At 38.7% G+C, this 24,108-nt stretch overlaps 1 protein-coding gene across 2 annotated transcripts in view; it reads left to right on the top strand.

Annotated features, from left to right (window-relative positions):
- The first annotated feature begins 2,033 nt into the window (after positions 1-2,033).
- casz1 (castor zinc finger 1) overlaps positions 2,034-24,108 on the top strand; it is a 179,935-nt gene continuing 157,860 nt past the window's right edge. Inside the window, exons 1-2 of one of the 2 annotated variants that reach the window (XM_083919746.1) lie at positions 2,034-2,167; positions 3,797-3,853. The gene's annotated coding sequence lies outside the window, so the exon portion shown is untranslated. The remainder of the gene's footprint in view (positions 2,168-3,796; positions 3,854-24,108) is intronic. The other variant, XM_083919747.1, reaches the window with a different exon arrangement.

Below are 24,108 nucleotides of genomic sequence, written 5' to 3' on the forward strand. Positions count from 1 at the left end.
GTTTAAAACTGCGACCATTTAAGTACGAGGACGTGTCGACGTGCATCCATGGGAGGGGCGATAATTTAGGAAAAGTTCCTGTGTGTCATATTAGAGAGTAGGAACAAGTGATCTATGTGGTAGTATGAGTTGGAGGACACTCCAGGGGTTTGAAATAAAATAAAAATGTATCATTATTAACCCCAAAACATTAACTCAATTGTATTTTCAAAGCAATATTGTATTTATTTTGCATTTGCATTGTTTGTGTCAAATATTTATATTGATATTATATATTTAATATATATATATATATTTATATATATATATATACTATTATTATTATTATTTTTTAATTGTATTTATTTCCACTTGACATATAGGCTATGCATAAAATAGCACACTCTTTGTTTTGAAAATGTGCTTTTTGTGTGTAATTTTGCAAGTGGGCCTGTGTTATGTAGGCTACATGTTATATTTTGTTATGATGGAATTAAAAACACTTTTGTGTTTCCTTGTAGGCTATCTTTTAGCATTTTGGTTATCCAGACCAACAATGCACAAACTCCATGCCCCATTTTCTAGCTAACCTGCTATTGTAGTCGCTAGTAATATCTGAGTACCACATCATTTGAACAAATATTTAAAAACTAGCTCTTAAACAAGTCAACAACTACAACTCCCATGAGGCCATGACAGCAGGTAAGGTAAGACTGTGCAATGATTAAAACGACAAAGTATTCTTATTTTACCATCCACCATAGCAGCAGATATTGCCTTTTAATGTTTCAGATTCTCAGAAAGACAGATGATGATGATGATGATGATGATGATGATGATGTTGATTATGGTAATATGAGAAAGTCACAGTGCTCGCGAGGGAAGGGGCGGGGTTTCACTCGTGGGCAGCTGTTTTGTCATCACCTGAAAGACGTTAAAGCTAACAGTGGAGTTAGGGAGCTTCACCCAAAGAACCAGGTTTTATTTTCTTTATTTGGCAGAACTGAATAGACAAATAATGGGCTCATGAGTTAGGAACAGCAGGAGGTCAGAGAGACAGGTGCCCAATGCTAAGAAGTGTAAGTAGCTCGACCTTCAGTTTGTAAGGCAGCATGTTAGCTAGTTACAATAACGTCACAAAAGGCGTCATGGTGTAAGTTTGCTTTTTTAATTGAAAAGATTCAATATAAACATACGTTTTTCTTACATGTTTCAGATTCATACACAATACAAAGAAGTACTTCTAAATGTAGAAATAACAGTAGCAAAGACAGTAAAACATAAAAAAAGAAATGAAGAATAATGAAAACAAAAACGTTTGGGGTCTGTTAAACCAAGTGAGTGAATCTGAAACGCCTAAATGATTTAATTTTTTTGTTTTTGCCAATTCATTCTTTTTCAGTTTGAAGTTTTCCATAGCGGTCAACTATGATTTATATCTATATCTGTGAAAAATATAAAATGAAGTAATCATTTCATGGATAGAGTAGCCTATTCTGATAAGATAATGATCAAATGAATTGTGTAAGTTTCATTGGGCAAATATTTGGGATTGTTAAGAATTAGTAATAAATCCATCTTTGTTAGTATTACATTCTTACAATACACTTTATGAGGTACTCTGTAAATCGCACCAAAAGGAAGTAACATGTTTGTTTTTACCATAGTGTTGAAAAACAAGTCAATGCTGCCATTAAACCCCTTTATTGTTTTTATTTTAATTTTAATTTTTGCTGGCAGACACTTATCACCACCTGTCACCACAACAATAAGTAAAGGATACTCTTCGGGTAACGACCAAGGTAAGTTGATGATATATGATATCTTAAAAATATACCTTTTTCTTTATTAACTCAAAACACCTCTGAAAAAAAGGATAGTAAAGAAGTTAATTGTTGTATAAAGGTGTGAGACGATCACTTCAACTCCAGTCCAGGTTTTCCGAGCAACACCTGCTTTAACCGAGAAATTCAATTAAGCACTCCTCTTCCCACTTGGAGCCGGTCTCCAGGGCAGATCTTCCGGGCGACTTCGCCGTGTAAGAAATTAGAAAAATGCTACAATAAAAACCCCGAAAAAACTGAAAAAAAATGTGGCAACTTTATTAATGAGAGCTATCACGCTACCCACCGTAAACACACAGGCCCCTTTAAGTTGGAAGTCACCGAAAGACAGCGAAGTACCTCAGGTAAGAGTTTTCCTTTCCCTCTCAACTACTGTACTACAGTACATGCTCATTTCATTTCCAAAGATATCAGCGACGCCAAAAGTGTGTCTCGCTGCAGCAGTAACGCTGAAAACGAGCATTACTGAGCAGTTTTCAAACAGTTAAGAAATGACACTAAAGCGTAAAGACTTGACGTGAGGACTTGTCGGTAAACACGGTGGGACTCTCAGCCTCGGTGCGGCGGCGGCAGCGGCGGCAGCAGCGCCGACAGGAGCAGCAGCAGGTCTGGAGCGACTCATACACACTGTGTTCTACTGTATGTGCCTTTGAAAATGCCGGCGAGTAGACCAGCCTACCCTTAAACTTTGTTAATTCACACAGCATCAAATTAAAAGACGACAAAGACAGGATGAAAACTGCAGGCGAACCAAACGCCAGCCCCGTTGCAAAGTTGACATAGGCGCAACTTTTCCCCCCTCTCAGTTTCGTACTTTCAGTCAAAGCGAGCTCAAATTCTCTCATTCCCCCAAAATATAAAGCACAGAAGAGACAGCGTGAAAACATGACTGATATGGGGTCATTTATTATTTATTCAGCAGCTCAGACCTCGGCTACTGTCAGCTGACACTTCTCCAAAGGCGTCAAGAATGAGCGACTATTGGTCGCGACTTTCAGCGCCGAGAGTGCCGGTTTTTGTCGAGAATAAACTTGTGAAACTCCTTTGGTTGCTCTTAAACAGGTAGTAACCTTCACACAGTATCATTTACCGTAAATAGAGGAACTGCTATAAATGCAATCAATATTCAAAGGCTGAAATACGGAAGTTCTGCTGCTGAAGATTGTCTGAAAATTACTTTTGAAAATATGTTTTCTTTATCTTGTGTAACTGGGGCTGCAGTGTTACACAGTAGACAAAAAGTGTAAACTGCAAAATGCACAACTTCATCAAATATATTTAGCCTAATAAATTACTCAGAATTCCAACAGGCTATTGTGCATAAATAGCATAAATAAATGTCCTCATAAATATCACATCATTATATAACTGTATGGAAAACCTGTTCATTAAGCCCGAATTTTGTGTTAAGTATTGGCACCTTTCTGGCACCACACAGACTCACACACACTCTCTCTTAAACACACAAACTGTATTTGCTTTGGTAAATAAGATTTTTCTGCAGTTCTTGCTCTCAGTGGCCGTAAGGCAGAGTTTCTGACTTCCATCTACTGTAGAACAAACAATCTCTGTAAAAACACTGTAGGTATCCTGCATGTTTGGTTAGTTGTGATATCAACAAAACACCACTTTGATGTGAGATTTAATTTAACATGCTTTTGTGAAGGGTCACTGTTAGTCATCGAGTGAATTCATAAATGTATGTGCTGTGTGATTGGGCTGTGTTTGTTATCCTCAGGGATGAAGATGAGGACAGGAATAGATCACTGGCACTTTAAACCCGGAGTTCTCATATTCTCGCCGGATCTTTCTCCTTTGCTAATTATTGTGTTGTTTTCAGAGCAAATATGTCATATCCATGGCGACCAGGCAGGTTTATTGTCTCTCCCGTGCAATAGCTCACAAAAGTAATTAATTATCCTTTTTCTCTCTCTCTTTCTGTCTCTCTCTCTCTCATGTCTTTGGTTAAACAGATCATTCATGGAAAGCCATCTTCTATATTAAAAATGCCACTGCTAGTACAACACAAGGTAAACATGAAAGTTTTTTAACATTTTACAGTTTAGATTTCCCTTTTTGTGCTTAGTTTTTTCCTCTCGCAAATCAGTTGTATATTAAATAAATATATCATGTAAAAAGATGCATTATGTGCTCAGTGTGTGCTTTTGAGGTATTTTCCATAATGCCGTCATAATGCAGCAGCTGTGCAGCCTAACTGTTGCAGATGTATCCATGCATGCAAAGCAAGCACACGCTTGACACTTAAACAGGCGAGCTTAGAAACACATGTTTAGACATGAAATCAGCTTGAATCTTGTGTGATTTGAATAGCAAGCATTAGTCTACTAAAGATAAATGTACTTTAGTGTTACCTTTTTCTTTATGAGGTCACCAAAAATAATAACCAACAGCAAGTGACAGGCTACAATAGTTCACCTTTAGTGTCTTACAGGGGTATTGTAAATGCACTTTCATACAGTCTGTCTCAAAGAGAGCTGTAAAGTGATCGGTTGAAGCAGTTTCCAGCTCTTCATCCTGTGTGCCCCCTCAGTGTAACTCTGGAATGTGACGGCATGCGTCTGCTGTCCGAAGGTCCATCTCTAGCTGGACACCAGCCAGCCTTCACTGTCAGACTGGTGGTACAGGTTCTCATCTCTCTTCGGCATTGATGAGACAGTGCAATATCCATCTGTCAAACATACTGCCCTTCTTCCTCTACCTCTCTTTCGCTTGCTCTTTGCCTTCCTTCTTTCATCATTTTTCCTTGTCACTGTAGGTGAATGTAGTGCTCGGTAAATCTCCTGAGCTGAGAAAGCATAGATGCTTATTGTCCATTTGTGCTGTTTTAATTGCAATTCGGTTTGTGTGTTTAGTTCAGTGTTTATGGATGTGGTCCTCTAGGCCTTTTGATTGAGTCTCTCTCTCCCTCTCTCTCTCTCTAAAATGGCACTTGAATTGTTGCCTGTATTGCTGTGCTCCTGGTTCATTCGACTATTTGAGAATCTCATTGGTTAATCAGTGTGCGATGCCTCCACCGTTCTTATTTCCTGCAGCCCTATCAGTCAGTGAAATGCCTCATGTCTCATAAGTACCCATCTGCATCTGTCAAGGGGTGTGTAGAATTAAACCCGTGTGTATTCCTTTTCTGTTTGACCTTGGCTGTGGACCTCAGGTCTTTGATGTCAAATAAGCGTCAGTAATCCCAGGCGGCATTTGACAGGCTTCAGGAGCCATTACTTTTGTTTCCCAGCACATAAGCTTTATCAATTGCCCTCAGTGTAATGATTTTGTATACAAATTCACACGACCACAACCATAGTGTTTGCCTTGTAAAAATATACAGCCTTCAACACGTACTGTTATACCAGCACAAATAGCAGACATGTTTTTTTAATCATCATTATTGTTTTTATTTTACTGCTAAGGAAATGTCCTTTTTGCATGCTTGATCAGCCAGTAGAGAAATCCAATATAATGGAGGTTCAAGGTGAATTGCATCCCGTGCATTTCCCCCGTTCGACTGAAGGAATATTCCAGAGCAAAATAAACAAATCACACAGACAACAGTAATATAGGGTTGATTTTGAAGGCATGAAATAAGTATCGATTAAATCCTGCAGTTCATAGATGAAAATGGCCTTTTTGGTAATTTGTCCTGGGTCCTTTCAATACGACGGAGAAAGAGAGAGAAGCATGGGCTTGGGGAGAGAGAGGGACTGCAGAAAAGGTGGAGAGGAAGAATAGAGAGGAATAAGACAAGTGAACAGCGAGAAAGACAGAAGAGCTTTCACAGAGTTGAGAAAGGGACATGCTGCCCCTCTCCGAGCTCATTATCATTCTTAATAAGTCTTAAGGAAAGAAGGAGCATTGAGCGTAAATGCACGGTAATCCTTACACTGGCCAAGGTTAGTAGGGACGTCAGCACATGTGCACTGTTCCCAGCTGGCCACTTTGGGACAGGGAGGGGACCAGAGAACACAGTTAAGGATAGATGTTCAAGGAGAAAGTGAGGACGTTTAGACACTGTATAAAGGTTAGGGCCTTTCCCCCAGCCTGTAGCTTTTCAGTGTCTGCACCACCTGGCATTCAGTGCATAAACAGTTACACATCCGACTAAAAACAGCGCTATTTGGCCATAAGGCCTAGTAAAGGGTATAATAATGCAGAAGCAGAATTGAACATGAATTGACAGGTGAGGAGTACAAAGATTGATGAAAAAAATCGAAATAGGACAGCTTTGGCACCATTCACCACTAGGGATTCAGTCTTGTACTCAAAGTAACTGTTGGCTGCAGTGCAGGTCTAATTCACTGTTCTTTGGGTGCGGTCCAAAAACAAGCATTAAGATGAATTGGATGAACTGGTGACCAATTAACTCATTTGACAAATTGCCAGCCACTTGTAGTTGTTGTTCAACCATATTGCTTTAATGGAAATCCAATGCGGTATGTATTTATATACTATGCCAAGCTTACGGTCAGTTATGTGTCACCATATGCATTCTAACAATATTGTGTTAGCAATATTACAGTATTCCTGTTCATTAATCAAATCATATGTTAGACATGTCTAGCACATTAATCTTAGTCAACAGTGAAACGTCAACAGAAAGTGATTTTCATACTTCCAGTAATTAGTACAGTGAGTGGTATATCTGTCACATTGTATTTCCATGGGTCAATTTTTAGCATTGGTTTAAAATATACACATTGCAGTCTAAACACCTATGATACCAAAATTATATAAATGTTTGATGAAGGACATATAATTGTATATTATCTCATAGTAAAGACATCATCTCTGTTGGATATGCAATTTACTTACTATTAAGTCAGATATTTGTATTTTTCTTCAGTAGGCTATAGCTTACAAGTTCTGCCCTGTCCAGTATAGAAACTCTGTAAAAACCTGAAAATAATTTAATTTCCTTAGCAAAATAACTCCTCAAGAGTATTTTGCTCTTTTATTAGTAGTAGTAATCAGGGAAATAATATTGGGAATCTCATGAATCATTGGATTCAGAATCAATTCTTGATTTCAAATTTGACTTTCCATTCAATAAATAGAAAAGCCCTTTTTTTCTGGCTCTTACCGCAGTGCGCTGTGCCAATCTTCACACACTTCACTGAACTGCAAAATGAAAAGGTCTCGATTAAGGTCTTTGTCAGACTGACAGAAAAAGAGTTGCTCGAGAGTATGCACTCCTGTATTGTATGCCAGTTTCCTAATGACAAATGTGTGTCACTGAGTAGCATTACTGGCAGCTTTAAAGATTCTAGTTTAATCAACTTTAGTGTCACATGATCATCATGTTTTAAAAGTTTTCCTCCCACACCAAACAATATAGAACTTGAAGACGAGGATGAATGTGTGCCATTTGTGGCAATAAATAATAGTAACAGTAACACAATAATTAGCACACAGTGGCTTTTTGTTTCTTAGAGGGAGGACTAATTATCGCTTAAATATTTTCACCTTCTGTTACGAGAAAAACTATATCCCCACAGACATTTTGGTTGTTCAGATATAGACGTATTATTTCAATTTTGGGATCCACCGACCATATTGACTGTAGGAAGAATTGTTCCCTGGCCCAGTCTGGCCTAGTCTCCAACTTTATACTGGGCATAGCTGAATCGTGATGATGACTGTCTTGGGAATATGTTGGCTTTATTGTCAAAGTCAGGGACAATAGTCAAATAGGCAAATGAAATTGGAGCTGATGGTGTAGAGTGGGGGTGTCCTTTTGTCCTGCTCAGTGTAATGCCATCTCTGTGCCTTTCTGTCATGTAAGGATGATTTACACAGAGGCAGATGTTCTCAGACCTTTGCTCATGAACCTGCAGTATTTTGTTCTATTTTTTGCCCTTTTAAAGGTTAAGGACTGAAACATGTCATCCTCTTTTGATTGCTCTGGTGTCAGTTGTTCTGTTCTACTGTATGTTGAGTTTAGAGGCTGCAATTGCAGTGGACTTAACTCCAACTGGGCTGAAATCGTTGTCACGTTACACATGGAAGATGTTTTTAGGAACATTTCTTCTTCACCATTCTCATCATCCGACTGCATTTTGGTTGGCAACCTGCTCCATTACTGCCCCCTCCCCCTCCCCCTACCACCAACCCTCCAACCCCCTCCAGGGAGCCTTGGGAAGCAGAGAGCCATCACCATGGTGATCTGAACACAGATCCCCCACACACCGGTCCATTGTGACTGGCATGCGTTGAGGTGAGAGGGAACAAAATGTCACAGCAACAGGTTTTTTTGTGTTTTTGTTTTTGTGTCAATTCTCAGTGGGATTATGCCCAGATCCATGCGCTCAGTTACACTGGAGGGACTGCTCGAGAGACTGTGGGAGTTAGAGAAACAAGTTGATTGAAGAAATGAACATATAAATGGACTGTAAATACTAATAAGACAGTGTTTTTGTTTCCTTTTTTTTTGCTATGGTGGTGTTTAGCATCAGGGCAAAAAAAGCATCATGAGGGAGTGTCATTGTTATTATCTGATTAAAAGTGTTTGCAAATTCTCTAAATAGGCATAGCCCAAAGTTAAACAAAACCGTCAGGGTTTTTAATAATTTATTGTGTTTCCACACTTGGTTTGGATCACACAATATTAATTCAATTAGTGTCAGAGTAATTGCAAATGGGAAGATATTTTTTAATAATGAGGTAAAATTGTACGCAGTATGCTTAACAACCATGATAATTTATCTATAAAAAAACAACAACACAGCAACTGTTCTCTGTGTTGTCATCTCAGTAAAGATGCTTCTTCTAACTGGAATTCCTCCCGTCGGTTACCCACAATTCAAGGAGCTCACACTTTTTGACCGCCTAACTCTTGTCGAAACCCAATAAAAGAAACTGGTTCGATTAAGTTTTTCAACAAAGGTCAATTCAAGTCAAAAGTCAAGAGCAGTTCCCTGGACTGCCATCAGAGCAACATTATTAACCCTGAAAACATGATATTTAATAACATGATTTTGGAGTTTTCCTGCCAGATTTGAGGTAGTCATACTGGTCACAGATAATATCAGTTGCTAGAAGTCCCTTTATACCCCAGGGTCTAACTTGCTCTATGCTTCACTATACTTCTGCCACTGTGGCTTGTGATTAGCTTATGGTAATGGCCTTCGTGCTCTTAGTTTATATTGACCTTTGACATGTTTTGATCCAGGCAACATGCTATTGGTTACAGGCCTTGGGGAGCGAAGGGGGCTTATAGATAACGTGGCATTGAAGGGGTGGACAGATTTTGACCCCAACCCTGAAGAAGATGTGGGCTGTGTCCTATGACAGGTCCAGGGTTGCCCTCAGTCCCGCAGGTTGGGAGGGAGGGTCGGCCTGTGCCAGAGGGCACAAGGGTGGCTTCAAACACACAACCCTAACATCTGGCATAATGTCTGGGCCTCCTATCTTCTGCTCCATGTAGGATATTATCCCATAGGTCATATGATGATGAAGTACAAAGTGACTGTCTTGTCCTAGCTTAATATTTCCTTACATACATTCTTTTGTTTCTGAGTTATTTATGCAGTGTGTATACTGCATAGATATGCGTTAACGGCCACAATAACCTGTTTTATTATGCAAGAACCAGAAGTCTCATTAATATTTGTTGATATGTAGCTATAGCAGTCAGGACTTTTCGTGCCAAGTCTGTATGAGTCTGCCATCTCAGTTCCCTGAGCAGATGCAAAGGTGCAGGTCCTGCGAGATCCTTTTATGTTTCGAGACCTCTCCTTGCTCCTTTGACTTCAACCTTAACTACAACACAGATCTGTCTCAATCAGTTCTTTGCTATAATCCCACTTCAGAATTCCTCTTGGCTAAGGGAGTAAATAAATTTTTCAGCGTTTATTGGAATACAGCTTGACAGAAGGGACTCCTCGCTCCTCTGCTATAGCTGCTCCAGTAATTAGCAAATTGATTAGGAGAACTTCAACACACCTCCTTGGCTCTTATCTTCCCATTCTAGGACAATACTGCTGCACCATGGGACAGCGTAAATATTTTAAGGGAAACCCTCAGTGAATCTCATTAAATGGCTATGGGGCAGAGCAGCTGTCTCCTGCTGAAGGTCCCAGCCAATTTTCTAAACTATGATTAAAGAAAAGTTTTGGATTATTTAAACATGCCATGTCCTGTGGGTTTTTTTTCACTGCCACTGAAGACCTCTGTGATTCCCCCACCGCTCCGTGCCAGGACTGCTCCTCTCCCTTTGGATCTATTAGTTTGAAATCGTTTGGGTGATGACTCTTTGAAAGTGGTGGTCATTCTGGGATGCCATGTTCAAAATGCAACAAAGACCTCTCTTTTATGCACAAATGCTAATTAAAATTTTTACCCCCCATCCCCAAGCTGCAGAGGGAGAGACTTGGTAGCAATTTGGCAGATAATCAAATTGCATTTTAAATGGAGCCGTTTAAAGATGACTGGGGTCTGCTCACAGGAAGACACAGTGGCACGAATTAAGCTTGAATAAGCTTCTATGTGCATGGTGGAACAATGCAACAAAATTCACATCACAATAGGAATCATTTACGTACATTGACAACATGCAATGTTAGATTTATGTTTTTTTTAATTAGTTAAAATGAAGTCAGGTGCAAAGTCACATTTGTTTTCTCCAAATGCATGCATGCAGGAATTCTGCTTTTATTTTCTTTATGACTTCCCTCTTGCTAAGTGGCATTTTTTCCCTCTATCTGTCCTTACAATTTGACCAATTGAGGCAAAATGCTAATAAGACATGATTTGTTAACAGTCGTGGTACCTTGGAAACGTTTTGCTCTTAATTTTATATTTTCACCCTGACAGAAATGGCAAACTGTGTGGAAAATGTTGTCAACAGCTATGTTTGTCTACAAAAATCTGCGCTTAGAAGCTGTCCCCTCACATTTGGTATACATCATTAAGTTCTTCGTGGCCCATCAAATTGTTTATTCATACAGCATTCCAGTACATATTAGTGACATCTCGTTAGCAGAAAACAGAAAACTGACACAAAAAATTTGGGAAACAGGCCTGAATTGTTTTTCTCTCAGAATAAATAGAAAAAGTGATTCTCATGAAATGATAGAACTGGATCAAACCTATTTTATCCTCTCTCTTTTTGTCCCTGAAAAACTAAAAGCCCCAAATGTTTGGTTTAGTTTTTAACACCATTCTTACCCAGGCCACATTTCATAAACCACATAAACCACGTTTTTTAAACAAGTTTACCATTGATTACAAGACCAATACAGCCACCAGAACTGCTTCATATCCATAAAAGCTCATTATAGACTGCACAACAAGTGATGCTTGACTTGTAAGTTTAAAGGGTTCTTAATTGGCTGTGATTTGCTGGCTGTACAGCATTGCCTGTGGAAGTGGCATAATGATCCTCCTTGGATGATACATTACTTTTCTGTCAACTTAATGTACCTTAATGCTGCATGTATCTGTCCTCTGTGTTGCCTTCATCTCAGCATCATAACCGACTTGACATAAGAATGGTTTTGACCTGCACACTACAGGATGCACTTGAGTAGATGTAATATTGACCTCCTCCACCTTCTCTACAGATACTCACATCCAGAGATAGTCCCTTGAGATCTTTCACAATGATTCCCTGAGGCAGTTTCTCTGTTTTCACTTAAGATTTGTGGTTAAAAGCAGCTGAATACATGTAGAGAACTATGAAGCACCAATGCAGCTCCGTCTTACAGTATTAGATGCTCATTATTCAAGCATTTACCTGTGATGCTGCATTTGTGATTTTTCTTTTCTGATTTTATGAGATTACCTTTGAGAAAGTTGGCCCTGTCTTTCTTTGCTAATGATGAAACATTTTAATTAGTTACTTCAAACTTTGAAAAAATAAAGTTTCAGTTCAGTTTCAGGGCTCTGCGATATGGCCAAAATCTTCTATCCTGATATATGTAATTTCATATCTCGATAACTATATCACATTATAGCATGTTTCTAGTTATCGCATAAATACATAAATAGTCTATATGAAATAACAAAATGGTAAATACTATCTTACTACTGCTGTAAAAAATAGAGTAGTACTTGAGTATTATGTCATTCATTATGAACTTTTGTGCAAATAAACATGACCTGCAAGGATCAGAGTGTAAAACGAATTCAGCGCTTTTATATGGGTATACAGTATATACAATATACATGTTTGTATTGTTTATCAATATATTGTCATATCGTTCAACCCTAGTTGTAGTTATGAAATTAATCATTTATTGAATAACCACTGAAATTGGATAAATGCTGAGACAATAGTCAGTGTACTTTAATTGTCTAATCATCGTACTGTAGTATTCTAACTTTTGTACATTTTTCTAAAAAATACATACGATAATCTCAAAGTCAGCATTTTTTTCCAATGTTTTAAAAGAAGAATCATACCCACAAAGTGGTACTATTAGAAAGGAGAAGGCATCCTAATTGGAGCAGCACAGGTCCTATGTCCCTGTCTTACGATGTTGATAAATATTGTTCCAAAGTTAATGACACAAGAGGGATTTGATTGATCAAGTGGGTGACTGATCATAAAACTGTAGTCAATATTTGGCTGCAGCTTTATTTCCTGTCTGAACAACAGTGTGGCAGGGTGTCTGAGATGTATGGTTAGACACACAGCACTGACAAAACACATATTTACACTTAGTCTCCCCTGAGCATGATGCTGCTGCCTTTGTTTGCCATACAGTAAATAATATCCCATGATTCTAAAATGAATAGCCTTAGTGTATTTAATCAGTTGGAGCAAAGGGTATTGGTTAAAGCTGACCAATTTTGATGTAGTTGGGATGAAAATCTCCCTCTAAATTACTGTACTGTGTGGATCCTTTGGTGCCTGTTCCCCTGCTGCAAATGATGGTATTAAAAGTCTCTTTTATTTATAGAAATAAAATTTTAGCTTCAGAGACAATAGGCTAGTTCTGTTTTACGGTACAGCAGACTTTATCTTTTTAATAAAAAATCCTGACTTGGTGAAAGTTTAATTAATAAGGGACTTAAAGCTAGGGGAATGAGCAAGGGAGTTGGGTCTTTAAGGGGGTACTTATTTTTCCATCTGGGCTATCCTCCAAAAAAACTGTCAATTAGTGTGTTAAGCTGAAGAGACAAAAAACGTCATTAGTTCTTGCAAAAAGAATAATGGGTTTTAAAGGTTTTGCTTCAGAGGCAGGGCAAAAGCACAAGAGTGAGTCTTATGTATTTTCATTTATTTCCTTCAGTTATCAAAGTTTGAAGGAAGGCTTTATTATTTTAAGGTGCATGATTGAGGAGGCAGACACAGTTGGTTGTTTTTCTAAGTATCTGTATACCATAATAGTCTGAGATAAAAGAAATAAAATTAGTTGTATTTGGTGAAGTGAATCATAGTGTGTTCTTTTGTTTGCAACCAATGCTGTTGTTAATGATGTTGGCTATCCTTTTGGACAATTAGATGTCTCTGTATTGTATATGTTATGGCATGTGTGTGTGTCAGTGTGTACTAACTTTCAAAAGTGGCATTTTTTTAAGGCACTACTGTATGTGACTGCTTTGCCAAAGTTCCTTGGCTGCTATGTACAGTCCTTAGAGAAATAAGAGGCTACAGGAACTTGTGAATTTCCAGGTAAATAAGAATTGCTTGGTTTGGTGGTCTTGCCATCAGTTTGTAAATACATCATGAAGTAATTGTTGAGTGGTTCCCTCCTGTTTCTTGACTTTTGATTAGCAGTTTATATCTCCTTGTTCAAATCGTTTCTGTTAAGTAGTTGTAGTAATTAGTATCGTCATAAAGGAGGAAAGCTCTGAAATACATAATTCTGCCGTTCACTGGGTGTCGCTATCGATGTGTGACAGATAGATAATTTGATTATCAAGTTAGCTAGTTGAGGGAATAGGGACTTGCCAACCTCATTGTAGCATTTAGCCATGCAGACAGGAGGAGCTGGTTATTTGGCAGATTTTTATATTAAAAGAAAATCCAAGCAGTGTTTTCCAGCTGACAGTAAAGATTTGTTTGTACAAGTCATGCTTTTCAGCCTGGAAACAATACAAAACCAAGTGGGCTTAATCAATAATATTTAGAACAGGATACAACATACTGACAGATATTTTGGCATTTTGTTGAGCTCAGCAACAGGTTATGTTTTATAAATGAACTGTGATTTGGCAATGAACTTTACTAAGCAACTAGAAATCATACATAGTTACCATCCAGCTGAAGATTTGGTTGGACTGTCAAATATCTTCTTGACCTTGCTTAATGTGTCCACCTCCTTCTCTCTGACTTATGACACTTGGCATTTGTACCGTGCCCAAGCACGATTCACAGCTTTTGCACATGCAGATGCACAAGCATAGAAGCAAGAATATAAGCAAGAAGCAATCGCCAGGATGTGTTGCAGTAGTGTGAGTGCAGGCCAGGCTTGGCCAGGGGGGGAGGAGGAAGAGGGGACAATCGAAACAAGATCGGCACGGATCAGCCGGACCAGGTGTAAGTGCGCCCTTAATTACACAAATAGTTATGCCATTCATTGGATTGTGTTGTGAGGCTGCTCAGCTGTATTTCTTGTGATGTCTTTGGTTATTTTTAATTACATTTACATTTTTTATTTAATTCATATGTAATAGAAATCACCACCGTCATCCTGGTGGTTTTTCATGTTTTTGTAACTTTAGATGATTGGCACAGTACAAAGATTAATACAAAATATTATTCTAAATAAACTTTTAATTGGAGTTTAACTTTTGGATCTTTTGGATTTTTACCAATTCAAGTTACAGAGTTGAAAGATAGATCCTAAATGATCTTAGCACTACAGCTCATTCTCATAAAACTATTAATATCATCAGTGTGTAAGGTCATTTAGAGCATTGAGAGTCAAATGTATTTCACCTTGAAGAAATACTTAGTAAATGTGATAAGGTAACCTGGAAATGACCAGGGTCCTTTTGTAATGAACTTCCTACCTTGCAGATGGCCATTTGAAGGGTTGTTTTTTATGCGGGGCAGGAAGTGTGACCATGGTGCTTAGATGAGGCTTACATAACTGGTCATAGTGCAAGAGGTTTCAGGCGCTGAGCCCAAAATATGTCATTGACTTGTGCCACACACAACAGGGGATGGCTTTTGCATCACAGTGTGAGTGCTAGTAAATGATTGGTTACAGGAGATTCTCCAATAAATTAATTGTTTCCACTTCATGGTTAAGTATGTGCTACTCTTCCAAATCGAGTGCTGGTACTTGGTTATTACACTTTAATAGCTCGCTTGCCAAACTAACGATATATTACTCCATGTGCTGGCTCAGATCAGAGAAGATGAATTGGCTATTAATTAGAGTTGCACTGAGAGGGCACAGGGGAGAGACTACTCATAGCCTTGCAATCAGTGTCAATGGGGGCCCTTTTCTGACTAGGACAGCCAGGGCAGGCCCAGGTCACTGAGTGTTATCATGAAAAACATTGAATCTGGTAGAAGAAGCAGCATCAAACATGGCCACCAGCTTGTTGAGTCAAACAGAGGACAAGCGAGTTTAACATTGCACAGCTGCAATTTCAGCTGATGATTTGAGTCAGGAGTGCAAACAGAATGGCAGAGATGTGTGGGAGGTTGTTTGGCTCCATGAAGTTCCTTAACAAAAGCCTCACGTCCGAAGGACTTTGAATTAGAAAGTTATGGAGGAAATATTTGACGGGCAGAGATGATTTGTAGGGAATATTATTGTTTGGCTCACTTTTCTTGTGCAGCCTCTGAATTAGCCCTTTTATCACAATTAATTAAGCTTGCCTATAGGAGATGTTCCATCTTGAGCTCATCCACACAGGATAAATAAGTCAAGCAGCAGGATATATGTCCTTTTATTGGCTGACTTGATCTCGGAAGCATCTGTAGTGGGGGGAAGCTGTCTCTGTGGTGCGACTTTGTGGAAGAGTCTTTGTCATCACTCACTTTGAATGCTTCTTTTATGACTCGTTTTGTTAAAAACCTCTTTTTTTAATGCAAGGTATCAGGAGTTATGGCCTGTCTATGCAAATTAGGAAATTTTGACAGTTTGTTATTCATGTCATCGCCTTTTTAAACACTTAAAGGTAATAAATTTCCCTGTGACAGGCTGCTCCGAAATTGCCACTAAATATTATTAAATATTTTAACAAGTTCCTTGTAAATATGCCTTAAATGTTTGAACGATGGGCAGGAAGAAAAATGGCTTTGCATCAACTTATTAGAGGCTATAAAAGTGGCAGTGATTTATCATGGATCTAGAGCAACTCAGGCCATCTTTTTTTTGTTTTGCTTATTCTGTTAGCTTGCTTTGTTCCTGATGTGCACATTAAAAAGAGAAACATCATGTTAAAAGCCTGCAGTTTAGCAGCAGATATCGTTGTACCTGCGCTCCTTGAAAGACAGAGTGATATATGGTAACAGCATTTTAAAGTTTTAAAGCTTCTCGTACCTATTTACCGTTCTATATTTTTGTTCTATATATCACTGGCTAACGGAGCGAGTTTATGAAGATATCCAGTTGATTAGATATTGCTCAGATTTGGTCTGATATATGTCTGAAGTAAAAATTTTGTTATCACATATGGCTTTTAGCCTTTATTTTACTTTTGATTATTTTCTGTCAGATTGAAATGATCTGGTGTTCCAGATAATACCAAAATATTTTAAGGACCATTTAAAGGAAATTTTAATTTTGTGGAATAGAAATGTTATCTGTCTTTGCATGGCAAATGGTCTGTAGCATTGTACCTCTGTCCTGTGACGCTGATCAGCAGATAGCTTGTCATTCTTCAGTATCCTCCAGCTTCTGCATGGCTGTGTTACTGTCCTTGAAAATGATGCTGTTGGTTTGATATGAATCAGAACAATCTGTCTGCTGTGTCACTTCTAGATGTATAAAAATCAATAATTTTCTCTAGTAATGATAGTCTCAAACCTCTTTAATTACAAAGTTAAGCTACAAAGAGAAGCCGAACTGTCTTAAAATAGCCTGAGATGTGAAACATTCTTATTGTTTGTGGTGCACCTTTCTGTTGGTTAGAACTGGGAATCGAGCATCACATCAGGGTCATTTAGAGTAACACAACTGTTATCCAGAGGATTTATGTTTTACACTGGAAGTATGCAGATTCCTTCAGCCACATCATTCCAGCTTTTAAATTCAGAAGTCAATTTTTTCCCCCGACTAGCCTATAATTTTGTAACTTAAAGTGGTTTCTTAATTTATTGCACTTCAATTACGATCAAGTTCAACTTCATGTTCTTTATTAACTCTTAAGAGAGGAAATGATGTCGGCCAGCACCCAGAAAGACAGAGAAAAGAAAGTAAGGAAAAAAAAATCACTACTTGGCACAAAATTCCATGACACAAAATGCAATTCATTCAATGAAAACACATTAAAAATGTACATGTACCTTTGTTAGTTTTAAAGAGTTTGATAAAAGATAAGAGATAAAAGAGCTATCAAAAAAGCCTGGTGCATTATTTTTATAATATACATCTGCTCCAGTAATGCTTTCATAGCATGGATGTCTATTGTTTGCTTCATTGTGTCACTCATCTGCAGTGTTGTGCTAGTTACTGAAAATTAGTAATAAGTTACTAGTTACCGCATCAAAAAAGTAACTAAACTACTTCACAGATTACTTCCACAAAAACGTAATGCTTTACTGTGAGCAAAGATTACAACAGCAAAATCACCATATAATCTCAATAATATCTCACTGTAAACAAATGTCAATAAATGAAGTCATATTCCTGTCTGCTACTTCCTACTCAAAATACTGAGTGAAGTTTAGAAAGAGTGAAGAACACAGAGACATCGGTCAGTATCAGTCCTTCCTCCTGACCTCTTCCCTCTGCTCAGGTGATTCAGTTATGGGCTAGGCTATTATAACCTTGAGGTCTGATGACCTCATTCGCCTCATCCAGCAGCTAAGAATTTAGACAAAAAGGACAAAAAGCTGCACAACTGGGCCTAGTAACAGATCAAAGCAGATGACATTTATTTTCTGTTTATTTTCAAGGTGCACAAAGTATCAAATCAATCTTAATATTACTTATTATGCTTTTTTTACACTGCACCACTTTAGTTCTGGGATCTGATGAACGAACAAGAGAGACATCTTGGTCTTGATCAGTGGTTTTGTCATTTGCTCATTATCAAATTGTGTCTTGCTGCCTTTGCTCCTTGATGTTACAGATATTTAGGTATAAAGAAGGTGATCATGGATCATGTAATCCACAAACCCCTCACTTATTTGGTTAGAAGCCACTACAGTATTCTACAAATCTCAGTGCTGTCTTTGCACATCACTCGTAGTGGTTAGTGTGACGTGACGGCTGCCATGTCAGCAACATGGCACATCTCTGTTCTCCCTCTCTGGAGCCCTCTGTGAGTTTTCCCTGGGGTTGGCAGAATATGAGTGCCCCTTGTCTGACTGGCTATAACCTTGCCACCAGCTTGTGTGCGCGTGTGTGTTTTTTCCAACTCTAAAGACTTGAACAATGATGACTCAAGCCACACAGAGTACACCTCAGGGAAAATACAGTGGAAATAAAAATAACAAGTGGATTTTTGACTGCAGTCAGATGTGAGAGGAGGCACGCTGGCACTCGGCTAAAAGCCTGAGCAGATTCTTACCCCCCAGTTCATTAGATTAGGCTGTCTCGTGTTCAGGAAGTGCTGAAAGGCACTGCAGATTGTATCTGCACGAATTGCTGTCCTTATGTCCAGAGACAGTTGCCAGTCCCAGTCTCTGAAATTCCAAAGTAGTTCTCAATCCAGTTAGGGACTGATATTGTGGTTGTCTCATTGTGGCCCTCCTGCTGAGGGCTCTTATTAGAAGGGTTAAGTATGAGGATGCCTGTGTTGGTATTTCTGCGGTTGCTCATCTGCACACCGCACATGCATTTCTCTAAATTATTTATTTTCCTGACACCACCATATGGTGCTGTGACTTGTTTGTCTTGGAGCATACTGGAGAAATGCAAGACCTAGACTGGATTACTTCTTGTGTGTATACATTGGAGACCCTCTTCAAACAATGCCTGTTTTTTGTTATTTCTTTTGTTGGGTGGGCTCTGTTGATGCAATTCTGCGCAACCTTCTACAAGAGTTTTTCTTCTCATCCACTTGAGAGCAAAGACATAATAAACATAATTGAGCCAAAATGTGGAGATGTTTCAAAGAGATGCACAGAGGCAAGGCTGCTGCCATTGGTCTGCAGTTGATGGGGCAACTGATAAAGAAGCTTGAAGGCCGTGAAAAAATGAGGTCTTGATCTTTTTTGAAATGCCACAATTAATTGCTATGCGTTGTCCCCAATGCATGGATGATTAAATGTGCTCCTAAACTGCCCTGATTTGTGGGGGCACCTTGCCGATTTTATTTGCCACTGTTAACATTTTCATTCCTGCATTATGCATGGTGCTGTGGGGCAAGGAAGTGCTGCAAACAAATGGCCTGAGGGATCGGCGTAAACAAAGCGTACCATAAGGGGGAGAAGACTAAGAGTTCAGCGCCGCCTCTCTCAGCCAGTTTTCTTCTGACAAACTAGACAGCCCCTCTGCAGCTTGGCTGTAGCTTAGCAGAGCAATACAGTGTGGTTATCAATGCCAGTTACTGTACCTCCGATATTCAAATGTTGACTGTAAATTATAGATATATACGGAGAATGTAAGGACAGGGTTGGGGTTTGATAAAATGGAATATGCTCATCTGTATCTTTATTAATCAACAAAGAATGTATGTCTGAATATTTCTATCCAACTAATTGAATATGATTCCTCCTCCTTCAGCATGTATAGGCCGAGGTCACTTTCACTAGTTAATTCTGACAGCCAAAGCAACTAGTGCTGGTTCCTTTGTGTTTAGGGATTTTAATTCCTCATTGCAATAATCAGTGACTGATGGGGGCCCTAGTGCTTTATGAAGGCATGCCAAATGACACGTGCTCCCTTTTGAACATGAAACACTCCGAGAAGAAATATGAATTTTCACATTAGAGGCATACTAACTCTCTGATTAGGATTTACTTGATCTGGGATCTTGGCTGTTAGAAGTGCAACGCTGCACACATGGCCTGTCGGAGTTGTCAGTTGTCATGGCATTGGCCCAGAGCCTTACACTTGGCAGGTCTCCACCCTCTCACCTCCGGCTGACAATACAAATACAGGCAAACGATGTGTAGCCACCGGACAGCTCTGTATACACTCATGTAATTCCATATGGATAAAAAAAATATGTCTGGTGTAAGTTGATCATCAAACTGATGGTCCTTCACAATGATAGTGTGCTGTTCTGACATTGGTGTTAGTTCTTCATTTTAAGTCATAAGCCAGTCCATGCTCTCAAGTTCTTGCCTGTATATGCAGGTTTTTTTTTAACCCAGCCCCTTTCCATCAAAATGCTCTGCATGGCATTAACAGTAAGTAATGCACTAGGCAATGGAAAGAGGGCAGATATTGTATTTTATGGCCTGACCTTTGAGACATTATTATTTTTTTGATGAATAACTGTTTACGGTACTCTGAATGCGGGCATTAAGCAAGTTTTCTCAAGGTTTGCCGTCATTGCCCCTGACATAAATGGCAAAACAAAAACATCTCATTCTGTTCACAGGCAAAGTGATGCGTGCTGTCAGTGAATATGGAAAGTCTGTTTTAGTGGACTGGAGAGTAGTGTTAAATAGGTGGCATCCAGTTCATTAGGATGCCTTTCAGAGCATGAAAAATGACCTTTTCCCTTGTAATTGTAGTCTGAGTTCATAGATAGTTGACTGGAACCACAGCATACTGTACGTTGACAAGGATCACTGGAAACAATTAGCACTGCATCTCACCAGTAAGTATACATGCAGGTCTTTGTTGCCCCTTTTTTACTTAAATGCCAGTATGATTTGATTATATGGAACAGATAATTTAGATAAATAAAATAAGAAGCATACATATATGCATTATTTAAATTACCAAGTGCATTGAACAGTATCTAATACTTTATGTCTCATGTATCACGGAATGTCTTTAAAAACAAAATGGTTGTATTCTCAATACAACAATATAGTCCTTGATATTTTACTCTTTAAATTTCTTTAGAAAAATATTCACTGCATGTATTTTTTAAATGTAAATTGGGATGCTACACAGAATGGGATTTATTATGGAAATACTATATATGGCTAGTTGGCATTGCACTAAATGTTAATATTTACTCATCAGATAAATATGAAGGCCAAATTTATGATCCAAATATTATAAACTAGATCTAAACTATTTGTACTAATACAGTACTGTTAAAGGGTTGTTTAAATTATTAAGATTTGTAAACGTATGGCAAAAACTTACATACACATACATGCTGTCTTAGCTGACTTTTTTGTTATCCAACCATGACGATACCACCAATAATGTAATTACCAGTTTAATCCAGACTGATTGTACTGCTAAAAATGGGTAATCTTTCTAAACAGATTCTGCATAGAAATGTAGAATCTATAGGCAAAGGGACAATATTTGGGTAGCTCTGGTTTTCGTTTGTAGTCAGAGTAGTATTTACATTTAAGCAGGCTTTGATTGCATGCAGGTAAATGGTATGTGTGGAAAGCAAACGAGCCAGAACACATTGGCCGTCATACTTTCTTGGAAATGAAAATTTAATTGTCTGACGACGATTTAACTTTTCATTAGGTTTTTGTTATTTATTTGCATTCATATGTAGATATCTGTTCATAGAGACGCCGTCTTTTAACTCCATCTCCATTCGTGTGTCTCAAGGAAGAGGAAGTCTTGGCCCGGATATCTGCTGGTTACACCGGAAAGCCCAACGGATAGCAGAAGGGTCCGAGATTGTTAAAACGGGTAGCTAAAATCAAGCAATCTGATCTGTTTCATAGCTGTGGTATATAAACCACTAGGGATGTAACGCTACGCTCAACTCACGATTTGATACGGTTGACGATTTTTTGTACACGATACAATTTTCGTACCATTTTTTTTTAATCAAAATGAGCTACAGACAAATTTTGACCAAATAAAGTGATCTCACAAGTTAAATGGTGTTTACTGGTGTAATTTAATATCTTAATTAACAAAATAATATAAAATCTTGACCAAAAAAATAGGTCCTTTCTTTAAAGAATCACCGTTAAACACTATTTTTGTGTACATAAAATCTCTGGTGATATTAGCTTGCGTGGCTCTAGATGTCTACCCGTCGGTTGTGATAGACTCAGTATCAGCCCTCCGGAGACCGCAACCACATGAGCTCTTACCTCCAGGCAGAGTTTTGGCACCACCACCTGACTGAAGTGCTGTCGTGACGGGATGCGGTATCTAGGCTCCAGTGTGTTAATCAACAGCCGAAAACCCTCATTTTCAAAGACGGAAAATGGCCTCAAATCTCTTCTGATAAAATAACCAACTGCCCTGGTAATTTCTCGCGCTCTTGCATGGTTATGGGGGAGAGGAGATGCAAAGCCTCTCGTCAGGGTGGTTTGCCCCTTCGGCAATTTTTGCTCAGGAGGTGGCGTAACGTTACTTTGCTTCTCACTGTGGCAGCAGCTAATATGCTGCTGCATGTTGCTTGTATTGCCGGTATATGTTAGCAGTCTCTTGCAATATTTACATGCTGTTTTGGTTTTGTCTGTCCATTTCTCACCGGTTAGATTTGTTCATATGGGGTTTTCCAAAATGCCGCCATAGAGGTGAATTCAAACCGCTCGATGCATCCTCTATTTCAAAGTTGTCACCAGTGCTGTGTCCCAAATCGCACACTTCCACCCCCTTTTTTGAGGGTGGAAGTGCGTTCATGCCGGAAGTCAGTAAAATGCAGTGTACTACATTTCTCTAGTCGTGCACTCAAAAATGGCCAAACCCTTGAGTGTGGATCGCTGAACACTCAATGCACTCAAATGCCGCCATTTTGTCTACGTAGCGGAAAAGGCGGGACTAAATTCAAACTGGAAAATGCTGGAACAACAGTGCAATGGAGCGGTAACAACTAGATTCACTTTATAAATGTAAAAAGAGGATCACAATGATTTTTGGCTGTGTGCTGAGCCAGAAGAGTTGTTGGAAAGATAAACAGTAGAAGAAATACGATCGTCATTTTCGCTAAGTGCGGGGCAGCAGTACATGATTTGAGACAGCACTCACTGGGGAATACACTCACTGCAGTGCGTGATCTGTGCCCTGTAGCGTACCTACGTAGTGACCTAAGTCACGTGACTTGACGTCTGACGTTGAACAAATTAATCACCAACCAGTGACTTTTTTTAAAGACAACGTTACCTATTTCTAAGAAACAAAAAAAGAAAGAACGTATCGTACTTCTCTTGCATTTGCGATTCATTTTTTCTGTCAACTGGTACGAATCGTCAAAAATTTGTACCAGTTTTTATTTGTGTCATCAAATCCATTTCACAATTGTATCACTGCTTGTTTGAGAAAAAATGCAATAAAGAGCAGCAGGATGTAGTCGAACCTGAGCCGCTGTAGTGAGGACCTAGCCTATGTTCAGTATATGTATCTATTTAAATTATAGTATTTAAGTATCTATAACTTTCATATTGCCATCCTTGAGGGTTTGATGGCCATATTATACAAGCTTCGCGTTGGGCAGAATAATGCCTATTTGCAATGTTTAAATTAGTTTACATTCATTTTGGGTTCATTTACTTCTTCATATTTGCAGTTGGCATGTAACTCTGAGACCTTTAATGTACTTGTTTAATGTAATCAATTCCATTGAAAGAGATACAATGTTTAATGTATGTATGCATGTCTTTTCAACACACTCATCTCCATCTGACATTAATATGAACCCAGAGTCTTAGGGGAGTGCAGTATATTTATGACACTTGTGGAAAGAATCAAAAATGTGTTAGTCAATATTTATGTACAGCTTTAGTTTGGCGATATATGTTGCCATATTGAGGTTATAGCTAGGATAAAACATTAATATATGTTACAGTTTTGGAACACTTTTCGTCTTTTGAATCGTCATTGCTGTCATCATCAGAAATTTCCCTCCTGCTTTGTGGTGTTTTGATAAGGCAAATGAGGTTGACGAGCAAATATTTAAGGTATCTGCAAATGTGATGCACATCTGTCAGACAGCCCAAGGGTGAAAACCAGCGCATAACAAGGCAACAAATGCTGATCCGGGACTTCTCTGCGGCAAAATAAAATATGGCTCAAGTTTTCATTAAGGTGCTATTGATTAGCTTTTCCTGGCAATGAATTATGGACAACATTAAATAAAAGGGAAAATATTT

The sequence above is a fragment of the Echiichthys vipera genome, assembly GCF_963691815.1.
Source record: "Echiichthys vipera genome assembly, chromosome: 9".
NCBI lineage: Eukaryota > Metazoa > Chordata > Actinopteri > Perciformes > Trachinidae > Echiichthys > Echiichthys vipera.